The 15,871-nt window shown below is 40.6% G+C and overlaps 1 long non-coding RNA gene across 1 annotated transcript in view; it reads left to right on the forward strand.

Moving 5' to 3' along the window:
- The first annotated feature begins 689 nt into the window (after positions 1-689).
- The window catches only part of LOC121012931 (uncharacterized), a 92,972-nt gene continuing 77,790 nt past the window's right edge, over positions 690-15,871 (forward strand). Inside the window, exon 1 of the long non-coding RNA XR_005782411.1 lies at positions 690-907. This is a non-coding gene — a long non-coding RNA (uncharacterized LOC121012931). The remainder of the gene's footprint in view (positions 908-15,871) is intronic.

Below are 15,871 nucleotides of genomic sequence, written 5' to 3' on the forward strand. Positions count from 1 at the left end.
CCCGCGCTCCGCGGGCCAGCCTGGGAGCTGCTGGGAGCCACCTCCGCAAGCCTCAGTCCCCCGCCGTCATCCAATCGTGCGGGGTCAGGAGGCATCCCAATGCCTGGGGAAGCCACCGCGCGAGGGACAAGTCAGGATCCTGGCCCCGAGGCGAGGCCCGAACGCGCGCACACTTCGCGGCCAGGGCGGTGGCGCTCCCGAAGCGGAGGGGTGGGGGAGGTGGAGGGCGGAAGCGCCGAACGTTTGTGAGCACACCCTCGACCCGCGGACCAGGGGTCTCCACCGGGTGGCTAAGATGTGGGTGCCCACGCTGTGCGCGACACTCGGGCTACAGCCGGAACCCACGAGCTGGGCGCACAGCTGAGCGAGGCGGCCGCAGCCGCCACGGAGCCTGGCGGGCGGCGCGGAGCCCCGGGGAGCTGGTTTTCCCGAGCGGGCACGTGACGGGGTTGGCAGCGCGCTGGCCCGGGCTAGGAGGAGGGGGAAGCGGCAAGCAGGAGGCCGGGGGCGGGCGGGCGGCTGGCTCGCTGTGTACTTAGGTCGTGTGCTGGGGCTTTTCTCTCCCAGGAGCCGGCGGAGGGAGGGGGAGGGGCCACCGCTCCGCCTTCTCCTTTTCGCAATGTTGACGCAATCTATAAATAGTGGAACAAAAGGACCAACTTCCTCGGAGCTTTGCTGAAACTGCACAAAAAATCGAGCTGGGGGGTTCCCTGGTCCCTGGCGACGGGGCGGGGAGCGCCGCGCCAGGGGAGGGGGCGGGCGCGGTAGCGCGGGCCCCGCCGAGGGGGGAACACCTGGCTGAGGCACGGCTGCCGCCGCACCGCTCCGCGCGAACCCAGGGCTCCGGTCCCCGCGCGGGCTCGAGAGTTCGCCCCGACCGGGGGTCTTCCTCCTCCGCCGTTGACAGGTCAGTTCGTACCGCCCCTTTCTACACTGGTTTTTTTCCCTCCCCCAAGCCTCTACTTTTAGAAGGGAATTGAGGGGAAAAATAGAACGAGGCGAAGCAGTGACAGCCACCAAATCTGCAACCCCAGCAGTCCACGGCGGGGTGACCGAGGGGGCTCTAGGAAGCGGTCAGCGCCTGGCCCCTCGTCCTACGGCCGCTGCCCGCGCCGCGGCCAGAGACGAAGCCAGGCAGGACTAGCGTGCGCCGCCCAGGCGGCAAGGAGAGCGGAGGCGGGAGCGTTGCGGAGGCGCTGGGCGCCGGCCGCCCGGCGCGGGTCGAAGGCGGGCTCCCGGCTGCCGCTCCCGTTCGGGGACCGACCCCCGGCAGAGAGGTGCCAGGGCCAGGAGGCCGCTGAGCGTGCCTCGCCCCCTCCGAGCTCGGACCTGGCGTCTCCGCCTCGTCCTGCGGCTGCTGTGGGAGGGCTGAGCAGAGGAGAGCTGTTGCCACACGCCGCCGCTCACCCTGGCTCCGGTGCCCACGCACCCAGCGCGCCAGGAACTGGGGGGCAAGGTGGGGTCAGGGGGCACGCTCTCCTTCCGAGGAGCCCAGGACCTGTGCGCGAGCGCCCGCCGCGCCGCCGTGGCGGTTACTCTGGGCGCGGGGGAGGGGGCGGAGCTGGCGCTGTTGACAGCAGTGCTGGAGCTGGGAGGGTGAAAGTTGGGGAGAAGGGGCGGGGGAGAGGTGGGAGTCAGAGCTGGGGGAGGGAAGCGCGCGCGGGATTCGGCGGGGAGGGGGGGCTGCACCACGTGACGGGCAGACGCCCCCGCTACAGGCTGACTGTAGGGGTGACGTCACCATCCTCTGACTGCAGGGGGTGGCACTTCCGCTCCCTCCCCCATCTCTTTTTCTCCAGCCCCCAGTAACTGCGGCTGTAGCCATTTCGAAGCGTGGGAGGGGACGGAGGGTGGACAGGGGTTTTCCTCACTGCCCTAGCGCGTCGCTGCTTCCCCAGCAATCCAAAGACCCGGGCCTGGGACCAGAGCGGGAGCCGTGGCCACCCCCTCCCGACACGTCCCATTGTGTGAGCGGGTGGCGCTGGGCGGAGGCTGGTGCCGGCCCCCCGCGGCTCCTAGCTCCGGAGGGGGCGGGGCGGCCCCGGAGCAGTCAAGGCCAAGTCCCTCTGCGTCCCAAGAGCGCCGTCCTAGTGCGCGCGAGGTCCAACACTCGACTCTCGGTTGGGAATTTGGCGGTCTTGCCCGCGTTCCCGGGGCGCCTGGTGGCTGTGGACCCACTCAAGGCGCGGGCCTAAAGTCCTGCGGGTGTGTGGTGGGAGTCAGTCACCACTCCGGGGGGCTATGATTCCTGCAGTCGTTATAAGCTATTTGGGGAAACTCGGGGTTTTGGTGACTCAGCGCGGTAAGCGCTATTTATAAGTTGATGCCTTACTAGCCTGGGCAGTACACTTCACTCAGATCAGTCGGCCTGAGAAGGGCAAAGAGCTATGTTAAGCGACAACAATTTAAAAGAACTTTTTTTTTTTTTTTTTTTTAAGAGAAAAGGCTAGAGCTTGTGCTATAAGGCACAGCAGGTCTCACTCGTGTACTAGTCAGACCCAAGTTTTATTTTAAAAAGTTGGAACATACTCCAGAGTAGATGGAGAATTTTAGGGACACATTGTGATGGTAGACTGTTCTGGTGTTGGGTGAACCAGAAGCAATAATTCAGATATATGACCCAGCAGTCCTCCTAGCAAGTTATAGAATATCAGAACTGCATTGTTAAAGGATTTATTAAATAAGTAACACCATGAGGTGTGTAGGTATAAAATAAAGGAAAACTGGATGATGTTGAAAATTCCTGTACAATATTCTGGAACAGGAAAGTGTGTGTGGTATTTATCACCAACACTGCTGGCAAATATAAATTACATATTTGCCACCCAATTTCTTCCTCCCCAGAAAGTACTATAAAAATGTATATTACAGCCTGGCATTCTTCTACAGTGTATAAGTGCTGCAGAAACAATTATCAGTCATTGCTTGTTTTACAGGCTTTATAGGTTTTATTTTTTTTCTCCCTCTCCCCCCACCCCCCCCCCCCCCCCCACTCCCACCACCATCTTTCCGGTTTGGAAATCCAGGGGATAAATGCTAAAAAAGAGCAATTGCTAGGCTGGCTTCAGGGAGCCAACAGTTGACTCCCAGCTGGGCTAGCCCTCCCTGCACAGTTTTCTGTAGGTAGTGTGACCTGAGATGTTTCTCAAAAGAAAGAAGGTGGTTTCATGGATGGCAAAAGTTAGGCCAGCTACGAAAGGAAACGGCTTCCCAAGGTGAGCAAGTAAAGCAGCATGTACAAAGGCCTGGAACTACAGAGGGAGAAGCACGGGACAAGAGGGCAGGGAAGACAGGCATGAGAAAGGAAGCTGAACAAAGACCAGGAGTTCAGACTTTAGCCTGAGACCTTCAAGTTTTTAACCTTTTTGCAGACACATATCCTTTTGAGAACCTATGGAAAGGAATATGGCCTCTCTCCATAAAAACGTATCTATAGACCTATACTACAATTTTGTATACATTGTCAAGGGGTTTGTGAGTAAAGGACTATTGGGCCTCAAGATTAATACCTATAGGAAAGGGAGAACAAAGATAGGATATTTTAATGGAAGTGCGTGGTCAGGTGTGAAAAGATTACATTGGTTGGGGTGCTGGAACTTGAAGATGGAATGTAAAGCAGCCTGTGATGGAAGTAAGAATGGATTGGGACCACTGCTGTGTACCTAATGACAGTGGGGCTAGAGAGAAGAGGGATTCGAGAAAAGTAATGAATTGGTGGAATGGAAAACTGGTTGTGTGGGGCAAAGACAGGGGATCCCCAGGTTTCTGCTCTAGTGTGTAGACTAGGAGGAGGAGTGGACCTCAGGTTCAGGAGGAGGAACCCTGTTTTGTCCGTGTAGGATTGCAGCTATCAGGGAACTATCCCATCAGGGTTGGCAGTAAAGTCTGGCTCTCTAGAGTCATTAAAATGTAGGTGGTAACTAAAGTTATGGGAATGTGTAAGACGGACCAGAAAGTGTGTCAAGTGAGAAGAGGTCTGAAAAGAGAACCCTAGGGAGTGTCCACATTTAGAAGGAGAGGAGCCTGAGGAACCTTTCAAGGAAGACAGAGTGGTGTCCTTAGTGTATCACTTTGGTCAGTAAATCCTGCTTCCTTGATAAGGAATGCAAATATGTTGTAGGTGTGGTCCCTTCATAAGATTGAAGTGTCTGTGTAGTCATTTAGTGGGGAAAAAAAATCACCTTTAAAAGATTTGAATTCAGAAGAGAGACGAGGGCAAGAAATGATTAAATCTTACTTTCCCCTCCTTTTTGAAACTAGGTATACTTAGGGGAGAAGAAAAGGAGAAATAGACTCAAGCTTTCTCTTTTTCCTGCTCAGACACTAAGCCTTCAAGGAAGAGTTTAGATAGATGACCAGGTCCCCATTATGGTGTTTTTTGTTCCTAATGGCACTTCAAAACTATACTTAATTGCCAACAATTAGTACTAGGAGGTGCTAAGATTTTCAATCTAAGGAAACGAGGAAAAGTGGGGGGGGGAGGACATTTTCTTTTGCTTCCTCCATTTCCTTCCTACTTGTTACAGCTAACCTGAGCTAGAGCTAGTCCCTAGAAACAGGGATTCAAATGCTTAACAAACCACCCCAAAACTTAGTGGTTTAAAACAGCATTCTCATGAACATGTGATCTGGGTAGTGCTCTGCAGGGAGAGATTGTTTCTAATGCACCTGGCCTCATCTTGAGCAGCTCATAGGCTAGAGGTTTGTATCATCTGAAGGCTTGTTCATTTGCATGTCTAGTGATTAGTACTCACTGATGACTGGGACCTTAGCTGGGATTATCAGGTCAGAACACCTACACAATGGCCTGTCCTTCTGTTTTTGGCTTTCTCACAACAGGGTTCCTGGGTTCCAAGTGTCCTAAGACAGTGAGCCAGATGAAGCTGTATGACCTAACTAGTCATGCAGCATTATATCTATCACATTATGTTTGTTAGAAAAAAATCGCTGAAGCCATCCATATTCTAGACAGGGGAATTAGACTCTGATCCTTTAATGAAGGCGTGTCAAAGAATTGGCAATATTTAGTTTAAAATCACCACACATATTAACTTCCGATAAACAGATTTATAAACAATGTATCATATATTAAAAATATTTAAACATAAGAAACCAAACAATCATCCTCTTTTGATATGAGAATGACATATAAAAACCTAAACATTTCAGGGGCACCTGTGTGGCTCAGTGGGTTAAGTGTCTGACTTGATTTCAACTCAGATCATGATCTCATGCTTCATGAGATGGAGCCCCATGTTGGGCTCCAGGCTCAGAATGCAGAACCTGCCTGGGATTCTCTCTCTACTTCTCTCTCTCTCTCTCTGCCCCTTCCCTGATCATACCATATGCACATGCGCTCGCTCTCTCTCAAAATAAATAAACAAAAAAAACCGACCACATTTCATTGTTACAGCAAAGCTAAACCTAAACCAATCTGAGTAGGCAGTTTGTCTCATAATCTTTCCCTCTTCTCCGCCTTGACCATCCTCCCCCTCCAGATCAGGCCGCCTATACACAGAAACCCCTCTCTCCCAATCCACGTAGGATCCCTAGAGTGGCTATACCTCCAGAGTGATGATCAGGTCCTAAAGGTTTTTTCTGTTTCTTCCTTGAATTATCCCTGACTTTGTACCTCACTAGATCATTGGCAAGGCCATCAGTTTAACTTCTCAAAGTTAGTTAAAAAGCAAAATGCTATGGAGATTATTCCAACAAGCAATTTTATAATAAATTCATGTTACATAATTAAAACAAAATGACATTTCTTTAAGAGGTCTATATGCTTTTAGATAACAGGATCTTGACTTAGGCTTGTTTATTCATAAAACTCAGTAATTCTAAAGGGATGGTTGAGATTTTAGGTATTTTATAAAAAATTTTCACGTTGCCTTGAAGGTGATATACCATTTGATTATTACAATACAAAATTTAAATGATTCTTCCATGTTTACAATGCATATTGCAATATTTTTCTTTAAAACCAATACACCTAGTTATTTGGTTGGCCAAGGAGCAAGAGTTCTCCCTCTCAGGAACTGAAAATATTACCTTTCTTTGAGTAATCAAGAGAAAATAATTTTTTCTTATAACCTGGTATCTTTTTAAATTCTCCTAAAGCTGATATTATTATAATTTATACATCTATGATGTTCTCTTAGATTTCTTTTATGACTTAGAGATAGAAATAGTGGTCTTGGTGTAGAAATAGAATTTTAATAATTCATACTCTCCTAAAGGCTGTCTAATACCTCTACACATTTTGGTAATTTTGCATAATTATTTATAATTATACTGAGTCAAAATCATACTGTGAATTCATGGTATGGAATACAGATTTTAAAATAAATACCTCTAGACAATGAGCAAACATACATTTATGAATCCCTTGTTTTGTGTATTATTGATTTTTGAAGAAGCATACTTGTTTTAAAAAATGAAATGAATTAAGTATATCTTTGTTTTTAAAGTTTCTTATACAGCAATGATAAAAAAAAAACAAACAAACTGACACAGTGTTCACATTAAACTAACAGACGTTGTTATCAGGCCCCAAACTGGTCCTAATTCTGTGACTTCATAGCTACCATGGAGGCAGCCCAAAGGAGCTTAAGTAAACACTTTCAAATTATGTAATGAAGTTCTGAAGGAGGAACAGCCCCAACCAAACTGTGCCATATCGTTGTACAGATGCTATTTTTCTTTATGCCAGAATGCTTATTACCCTATCTATAGAATGACTTCATAGTAATAACAACACGAAAGAAAATTAAAGTAGGCAAGTCTGTTTCTAGGCATCGTGAATGAAAGCAGGGTTGGGACAATTATTTCAAAGTAGTTATCTAGTGAATGTTTTTCTTAATCTTATAAGCTAAGCATTTAGTAAGCATTTTGGAAAGTGCTGTAGTGAAAATGGCACATTAAGCAACAAATTCAGTGTGATTTCAATAAAGAAATAAATTCAATAAATAAAATATGATATTGCTAGCTTCTAGTAATAATGTTCTATTTACCACTACATTAATAATTAAATACAATCTTACCTTTTTTTACTAAGTAAAATAAATCTGGATCCTTCCTTATGCTATTTTTCTTCACCTTTCTATGTGTTCAAAATATAATTTATTTTAAAAGAAATACTGCCAAAGTCAATAAAAAATACATTTCTTCACCAGCTGAGTAAGCATCATGGAAAAGACAAAGAATATTAAGTCCTTGAGGTAGTTAAGTTATTAATATGAGTATATGAGCAAAAATGCAATTTTATCAAATTATACAATGAGTCTCCCTATTATCAGACTGACAAAGATTGAAAATGCAAGTGTTAATAACTAATGTAGCTAAGAATGTGTTAAAATTTACAGTCGCATTTATTACTATATTACCTTTCTGGGGTCTTAAAAATGTCCAAATCTTTGATATAGTAGTTCCACTTCCAGGAACCAATCCTAAAGAAATAATCAAATACAAAGTCAAAGACTTATATATATATTCAGTACAGCATCTATACAGAGGAAACAATCTGAATATTCAACAGTAAAGGAGTGGTTAAATGAGCCATGGTATATCAATCTAATGGAATATTATGCAATCACTAAAAGTCTTAATGCAGAAAAATACTAATATTTAAATTTAATGTACAGTTCAATTTTTTAGGCTAGAAAACTATCTCTCCTCATTTATTTGAAGATGTATTCATTTATATGCATAGTAAAAGGATGGGTAAAAATATAGCAAAGTGCATTATATGTGGTTATGGTAATTTTTCTTTCCCATATTTTCTAAAATTAGCACAAATTATTTTAACAATCAGAAAAAATCATTAAAAGATTTCCTCCAAAATACATAAATCAAATGACATATTTACATTCTTATGTAACACTAGGATATTTAATAAAGTATCAACATATTACTCTTTATAAGTATTCTTCATTTTACATACTTATAACAATGTTTTCTAAAATTAAATTAGATAAGGTATAGGCAGGAAGTACAGAGTATTATGTGAATGGTGTAATTTGATGGGTTACCTTTGGTGGAAAAGTTGATTTAAGAAAAATTTAGCATAGTCATAATCCATCTGTAAAGCTATAATGGCTAGATCTATTTTATTAAATTTTTTAAAAAATTTATTCATTTTTGAGAGACAGAGAAAGACAGTGTGAGCGGGGGAGGGGCAGAGAGAGAGGGAGACACAGAATTCAAAGGAGGCTCCAGGCTCAGAGCTGTCAGCACAAAGCCTGACATGGGGCTTGAACTCACGAATTGCAAGATCATGACCTGAGCCAAAGTCGGACGCCTAACCAATTGAGCCACCCAGGTGCCCCTTGGCTAGATCTATTTTATAAGTTTTTTAACAGTATTTTTAATATTTATTTTTAAATTTTGTGGTTAAAGACATAGCAATTAAAATTTACCATCTTAACCATTTTTAAATGTACAGTTCAGCAGTATTAAGTATATTCACATTGTTATGGGTAATAGTGTTGTTAGTTTCATAAAAATAACACATGTTCACTGATAAATAACTTAAACAATGTAGAAAGTTACAGGAAGGTTTTTAAATATCAGATCCCAGATTTTACTATCAATTTTAAATGAATATCATGTTAGGCATATTTCTATGCATTTATACAAATAAGATAATCTATTTAAGATCAGAACATGTACTTTACATTTAAGTTAAAAGCATTAAATTAAAATTTTTAATTTGGAAGTGGTAAGATAAACTGAAGTACTTGCTGAACTTTTACAAAAATGTTTCTTTACTACAAGAGATTTTATTTCTTAAAATATCTGAAGTTTAAAAAAGAGTCTGGAGACTTTTATATGTTTCAAATTTAGAAATGCTAATAGACTCTGCTATGAAAAATATATTTTTACATCATTACATCATTATTTTTACAAAGTTGAGGTTTTAATGTCTATTTGTTTTATAATCCTAATTTCTTTGATCATTTGGTCTTGATTTGCATTTTAATCCCGTGCTCACAATATGCCTTGGTTCTCAGTATCTTACTGAATTTTCATTCATCAATTATCTGCTCTTCACTAAGTAATTTTGGGGTTTTCTTCTATATGGATCCATGGATGCTTGTGTTGGTCTTTTCATCAATTCTCAAATGACACTTATTTAGATATAATAGTTTGGGGTCGTGCTGGCTTTGCCTTAAAACTGCAGACATTTTTCCTTTGTTTTCTGACTTTGAATATTGCTTAGAGGAAGTCTAAGGCCAGCATGATTTCCTCCCTCTTGATAAGTTATTTAGTTGTCTCCTGGAGGTCTGAAAAGGTTTTCCTTCATTCTTTATGGTTAGTAGCTTAACCAGAAAATGCCTCAATACTGAATATTATGTGTCTAATATTTTCCTGCAGATTCAGTTCTTTTCATTATTTTGTGGAAATTCTCTTCTGTTACATCTTTACAGTGCTTGTTCTGATTCACTTGTTGCATTATGTACTCAGGGAGATGAATCAGGCTTTATGTTATCTTTGTCTCACTTACATATGATCTTCTTTGCAATTACTTTGTTCTACTTTTCCTCTACATTGACTACAATTTATTAAATGCATTTATCAACTAGACTGTATTGAGTGCCAGCACTAGTGGAAAATAAGAACATATTCCTACATTTATGAAGAGCTTTTAGTTAAGGATAGGGGAGGGAGAAATAAACAAACTTAAAACAGTGTCAGGTAGTAATAAGAAAAACACCAGGTAGGAAACTGGGAGGAATGGGGGAAGGAATTGTGCATTTTAAATGGAGCATGAGAGCAGGTCTCTCTAAGATGACATCTGAGAAGAGATCTGAATGAAGTTAGGCGGTAAGTCAGGGGAAGACCTGGGCAATCCAGACGCAGAAAAGAGTAAGTACAAAGGCCCTGTAAGTGGGAAAGTGGTGTGTTCAAGACAGAATGATCAGAGCCAATTAGAGCCAGAAAGTGGTGAGAGATGAGACTAGAGAAATGGATAGGCCAGCTCACAAAAAGGGTTGTAGGCCCTAGTGAGGAGACTGAATTTTGTTCCAAGTCTGATGAGGAGCAGGGAGATGATGTATATACTTCAGAGGAGTTGTTCTGGTTGCTGTTAAGAATTTCAACAGCAAAAACTGAGTACAAAGAATTGGTCAGATAGGTGCTATAGAACTGAAAATGCAAAAAGGGAGTAGTGAAAATAAGAGTAACTTCAGGAAGCAGCCACTACCCCCTAGAACTGGATAAACAATATATCATATTGAAACTGTTTATATCATCTCTTCTCAGAGATGAGGCATAATCATCTAGGAGAAAAGAAGAATGAATTGACTCAGGGAATGTGCTGGGATTGCCAGTCTTGCCTTTTGTTGAGAATCTGATTTCCAACCATATTTCATTTCTTGAAATTCCAAATGTATTTGTTTTCAAATAATAGTATTATTTTGGCCTTCATTGGCTTAGGTTGTAGACATTTTTTTTTTTAAAGGAGTTTTTACTGTTGTTTGTTTTTCCTATATTGTAAGATATTTGGAGAGAGAAATTTTGTGCTCTTCCCTTACTCCCCATCTTTATCTGGAAGTCTAGATTAATGTTTTAAAATAGATTATAATTCATATTTTTTCAACTCACCCTCTATATAGGAATATAATAAGATGTCATAGTAATATTATATACTGTCATAATAGCCACCATTTACTGAATGCCAATGTGCAATGCACTATGATAGGGACTTTACATACATGATCTCTAAAACTTGTAACAAGCCTACAGGGTAAGTACTGTTGCCAGTTATTTCCACAAGAAACCTTTTTACTGATGATGTCAGATCACAGAGTCTTACCTGAAGCTTACAGCTGACCAAAATAAACAAGGTAAGAACAAATTTTTCTCTCTTCTGTGGTTATAAAAAATTAGTACATAAGAGGGGCACCTGGGTGGTTCAGTTGGTTAAGCGTCTCTTGATTTTAGCTCAGGTCATGAGATGGAGCCCTGTGCTCACAGTTCAGAGCCTGGAGCCTGCTTCAGATTATTGTGTGTCTCCCTTTCTCTCTGCCCCTCCCCCACTCACACTCTGTCTCTCTCAAAAATAAACATTTTTTTTTTTAATTTAGCACATAAGAGACTGTTCTTTTTGAAGTAGAAAGTAATAGTTTGCAAAAGTATACCACACAAACTAAGAGCAATTTTATGGACAGCTTTTTGACACTATACTGTATGATTAAACTCTTGGTGGGAAAGGTACTAGCTAACTGACACGTTCCAGGAACTTGGTAAATTGAGGTGCTCTTTCTCTCTCTCCATCATCCACAAACATGCTGAGAGCCTGCTATGTTAAAATCATTACTAAACTATATTAAACCATTATAATTTTACAAGTTATAGGATATATATCAGTATTTTTTTTTTTTGGAAACTCCACTATTTGGATTGATATGCTAACAAACTTTTCTATTGTTCAACAATATTTATATTGACATGACACTGAAAACATATCACTGGGACATGAACACATATCTATGACAAGTAATGGATTTCTTTTTCTGATTAGAAAAGTAGTACATGTAAGTGAAGAAAATTTTGAAAATATGTTTAAATAAAATAAGTAAAGGAAACATCTTTTGTAAAGGACAGCAGAAAAAAACCAATAATTCTTTTATTTATAGGCAACTGACTATTGAGGTTGTCTTAGTTCCATGTAGTTTAAGTTTATGAAGTTTAAACTATTTGAGTACACTTCCTTTTTTCCTAACACTATATCACAAATGTTTCCTCAAATTATTTAAAACTCTTTCAAAAATGTTTTCAATGGCTGTATAATGTTCCTTGAGTAGTATTTCCTTTAAGTGGTCATTTAAACTATTTTCCTTAGTTTCTTCTAAGTAATATTACTATGAACTTTTTTATACTTACATCTGTTTTAGCATTTCAGATTACTTCCTAAATTAGGATAAATTCCTAGAAGTGAGCTAAAAGGCCAATAGTTTTAAACTTCTTCATATGGTAAAACATTTGCCGTAAAAAAAATCTTTTTATTTTTTTTCTTTTTTTAATGTTTACTTATTTCTAAGAGGGAAAGACAGAGCATGAGCAGGGGAGGGGCCGAAGGAGAGGTAGACACAGAATTTGAAGCAGGCTCCAGGCTCTGAGCTGTCAGCACAGAACCCCACGTGGGGCTTGAACTCACAAGCTGTGAGATCATGACCCAGCTAAAGTCGGACGCTTAACCAACTGAGCCACCCAGGAGCCTCTTGCTGTAAAAAAATCTTTTAATTAATTTCCTACACAGTTTTATATTGAAAATAAATCTAAGGAGAAAATTTTATGTGGGGTACCTTTTAAAATTGAGATGAGGCAGGTGGGTGGGTCAGCTGGTTAAGCGTCTAACTTCATGATCTCACCGTTCATGAGTTGGAGCTGACAGCTCAGAGCCTGGAGCCTGCTTCGGATTCTGTGTCTCCCTAACTCTCTGCCCCCCCCCCCCAAACACTTGGTCTCTTTCAAAAATAAACATGTTTTTTTTAATTAAAAAAATAAAATTGAGATTAATATTTAAGTTTGGGTTTAGTGTTTTGGTTTTAATATCTTACTTTAAGGAAAAATCCACTCTTCAAAATATCTACTTGTTTTTGTCAGGTTCAAAACTTACACTTAATTTGAGGATGTAAGTTTAAATATATACTTATTTCAGCCTAATGCTTCTATTTTTCAAGGCATCACAATCTCTTTTTTCCTATTTTCAAATATACTCACCCAACAATGTTGCTTCCTGACTTGTACATCACATGTATATCACTAATTCATGGTATAAATGTACACTTTCATCTGTGGATGGAAATCTAAATAAAATTGCAGGCCGGGGCACCTCCATGGCTCAGTTAAATAAAACTGCAGGCCAACATCATTCCCAAACTAAGTAAACTTGGCACAAGAGTTTTAACAGCGCCTAAATTAATATTACAAAACAGTTCTACTGTGCAAGACTGAAATACAGAGCATACGAACAGAGCAGATTTACCTAATTCTAAAACTGATTTAGACTGGTGATAGGATTGCAAAACTTGAGGAAAATATCCAGAAGAAATCTAGTCTAAGTAAATAAAGGATTACTGCTTTATTAATTCACTCACCAAATTCTTATTAAACATCTTTTGTGTATCAAACATTTGCTAGGCACTGGAGTCAACTGAAAAAAGATCTTCCTCCTGTAAGATACATTCTAGTGGAAGAGATAGACAAAAGCAAATGAATAAATAAATAGTCCTAAACTATAATCTAGTCACTTTCATTACCAATATTACTTAAGTGAGAAAAAGAAATGATTTGTGTTCTACCCCAAGAATTTTTAAAGTTGTATTAAGAAAAACATTAAAGATTTTCAATTATTAGGAAATATAGACATCTCTACATCCAGATACCCTATTATGACTGGTCATTGTCATCCCCTTGTAACCAGTACTTCCCCCTCCAAAAGAAAGGATAGACTAGAAAGAGTATCTAGAATTTGGCCTTCCCTTTATTACTCTCTTTACTCTGGTCTGACCCAATCTCTGATATAGCAATGTTGAAGTAGAAAGTGAAACATTCCCAATTTGGGGAGTAAGAAACCCTAAGTTTTAGCAAGTGATAATACTAAAAGAATTGAAACCTTAGATGAAACATTTCATTTTTGAGAGTGCCCATTTCCTTTGCAAACTGATGGATTTTAACTACATTATCTCTAAAATCACTTCAGGCTCTAAATATCACGATCTGTGTGTCTCTGTGTTAAACATTTCTTCCATTGTGCTCCTATTTATCCTGGGGATGGAGAGGAAACGGCAGAAAGAGGACAGAGGTTGGAAAGAATAAGACTGATCCCTGTTTAGTAAGAATAAAGGATTTAGTAAGAATAAATGCTTATAATGAACATTTTTTCATGTTATTGAATATTTTTTAAAACATGTTTTGGGGCACCTGGGTGGCTCGGTTAAGCAGCCGACTTCGGCTCAGGTCATGATCTCGCGGTCCGTGAGTTCGAGCCCCGCGTCGGGCTCTGTGCTGACAGCTCAGAGCCTGGAGCCTGTTTCGGATTCTGTGTCTCCCTCTGTCTGACCCTCCCCTGTTCATGCTCTGTCTCTCCCTGTCTCAAACATAAATAAAAAACGTTAAAAAAAATTTTTTTAAAAACATGTTTTTAATATCTGCATAGCATTCCAACATAGGGATATATACCAAAATGTATTTATCCGTGCCCTCATTCTGAAGATTTTTTTTCCCAATTTCTGCAGTATTGTAAGGATATTTTAGAATCTATACTTGTCTCCTAGTACCCAAAATAAATACTATTATAGGCTTTCTCGTTTTATTCCTTTTGTGTGGAAAAAAAAAATCACTCTGATTCCTTCTTATCTATTCCAGCCTATATATGGCTTTCTGATAATATAAAAAAACTCCACTTTGGACAATGTTACAGAGCCTGTTCTTTCTCCTTTCTAAAACAGTATCATCCCTGAGTGAGGTCCATATTTCTGCAGCTCTCCTGCAGTAAAAGAATAAATTAAAGCCAATCCCGTGCCTGCATCAAGTCTGGATGATGTATATTTTCGCTTTACCCATAGTTGAAATCCATGAGATTAAAGCCCCAACAGCAGACAAATAGGCAAATAAATATTCATTTCTGTTAGCTACACCAAAAATGTGATTTAGTGTGTTAACTATGACAAAGGTAACTATGACTTTGGTGATATTGCCATGATTCTGAGCTTGCTATAATATTAATGGTTACTACACTGAAACATTAGAACACAAATATACAATTAGGAGAAATAAAATTTAAAGTTGTAACTATTAAATTCAGTGAACAACTACACAATCTGCTATTTAGTTTTCTTTTTTTTTTTTTTTTTTTTTTTTTGCAATATGGTACATTATTTCAGTAGATCTCACATTCTGCACTAGTGTTGGTACTTCTCCCCCCATGGGCAAAGGGATCAGGTGACACACTGCTTTAAAATTACCCTAAAAAATGTTCTGAGTTAAACACCTTTTCAACTTAATAGTTTTTGTTCAGGAGAAGAGTGAAACTTCTGATATGCGTCTTTGTGAACTGGTGCAACTTACGTACCTTTTTTTAAAACTTCAAGTTACTTTTTTTTTTTTTTTTTTTTAATTTTTTTTTTTTTCAACGTTTATTTTATTTTTGGGACAGAGAGAGACAGAGCATGAACGGGGGAGGGGCAGAGAGAGAGGGAGACACAGAATCGGAAACAGGCTCCAGGCTCCGAGCCATTAGCCCAGAGCCTGACGCGGGGCTCGAACTCACGGACCGCGAGATCGTGACCTGGCTGAAGTCGGACGCTTAACCGACTGCGCCACCCAGGCGCCCCTGCTTCAAGTTACTTTTAATGATATCTATAGGATGAATTTGGAATCCAAACCAATACTCACATGAATGATTACTTCTACCAATAGCTATGGACATTACAGTCATCAATAGAATTTTAGTGACAGGATCTTTGAGGTTACACAATCCAACTTTCGTCTTACAAATGAGAAAAGTAAATCAGAAAAGTTTTTGTTACTCATAGCAGTAAGCTTGGAGTGGGTGGGGGTAGGCAGGGGATCCTAACACTCTTTCAGCCTAATGCATACCAGAGGTATTTATTAGGTTATAAGAACACTATATAGTAACAGTTGAACAAATCTAAGAAAGAGATCTGATTTGTATCCTAAGTATACATTTTCCCTCATCATCAATCACAAATCGATGCTTGTGTGCAGTAAAATCCAAGAGAGAAGTTGGAGTTAGTTTGGCAGAACTAAGTATTGCATAACTCCTAGGGTGAAAATTTATTTTATTTTATACACACACACACACACACACACACACACACACACACACACACACGGATATCCATAT

This window comes from Herpailurus yagouaroundi, unplaced genomic scaffold (assembly GCF_014898765.1).
Source record: "Herpailurus yagouaroundi ecotype Mexico unplaced genomic scaffold, PumYag 197, whole genome shotgun sequence".
NCBI lineage: Eukaryota > Metazoa > Chordata > Mammalia > Carnivora > Felidae > Herpailurus > Herpailurus yagouaroundi.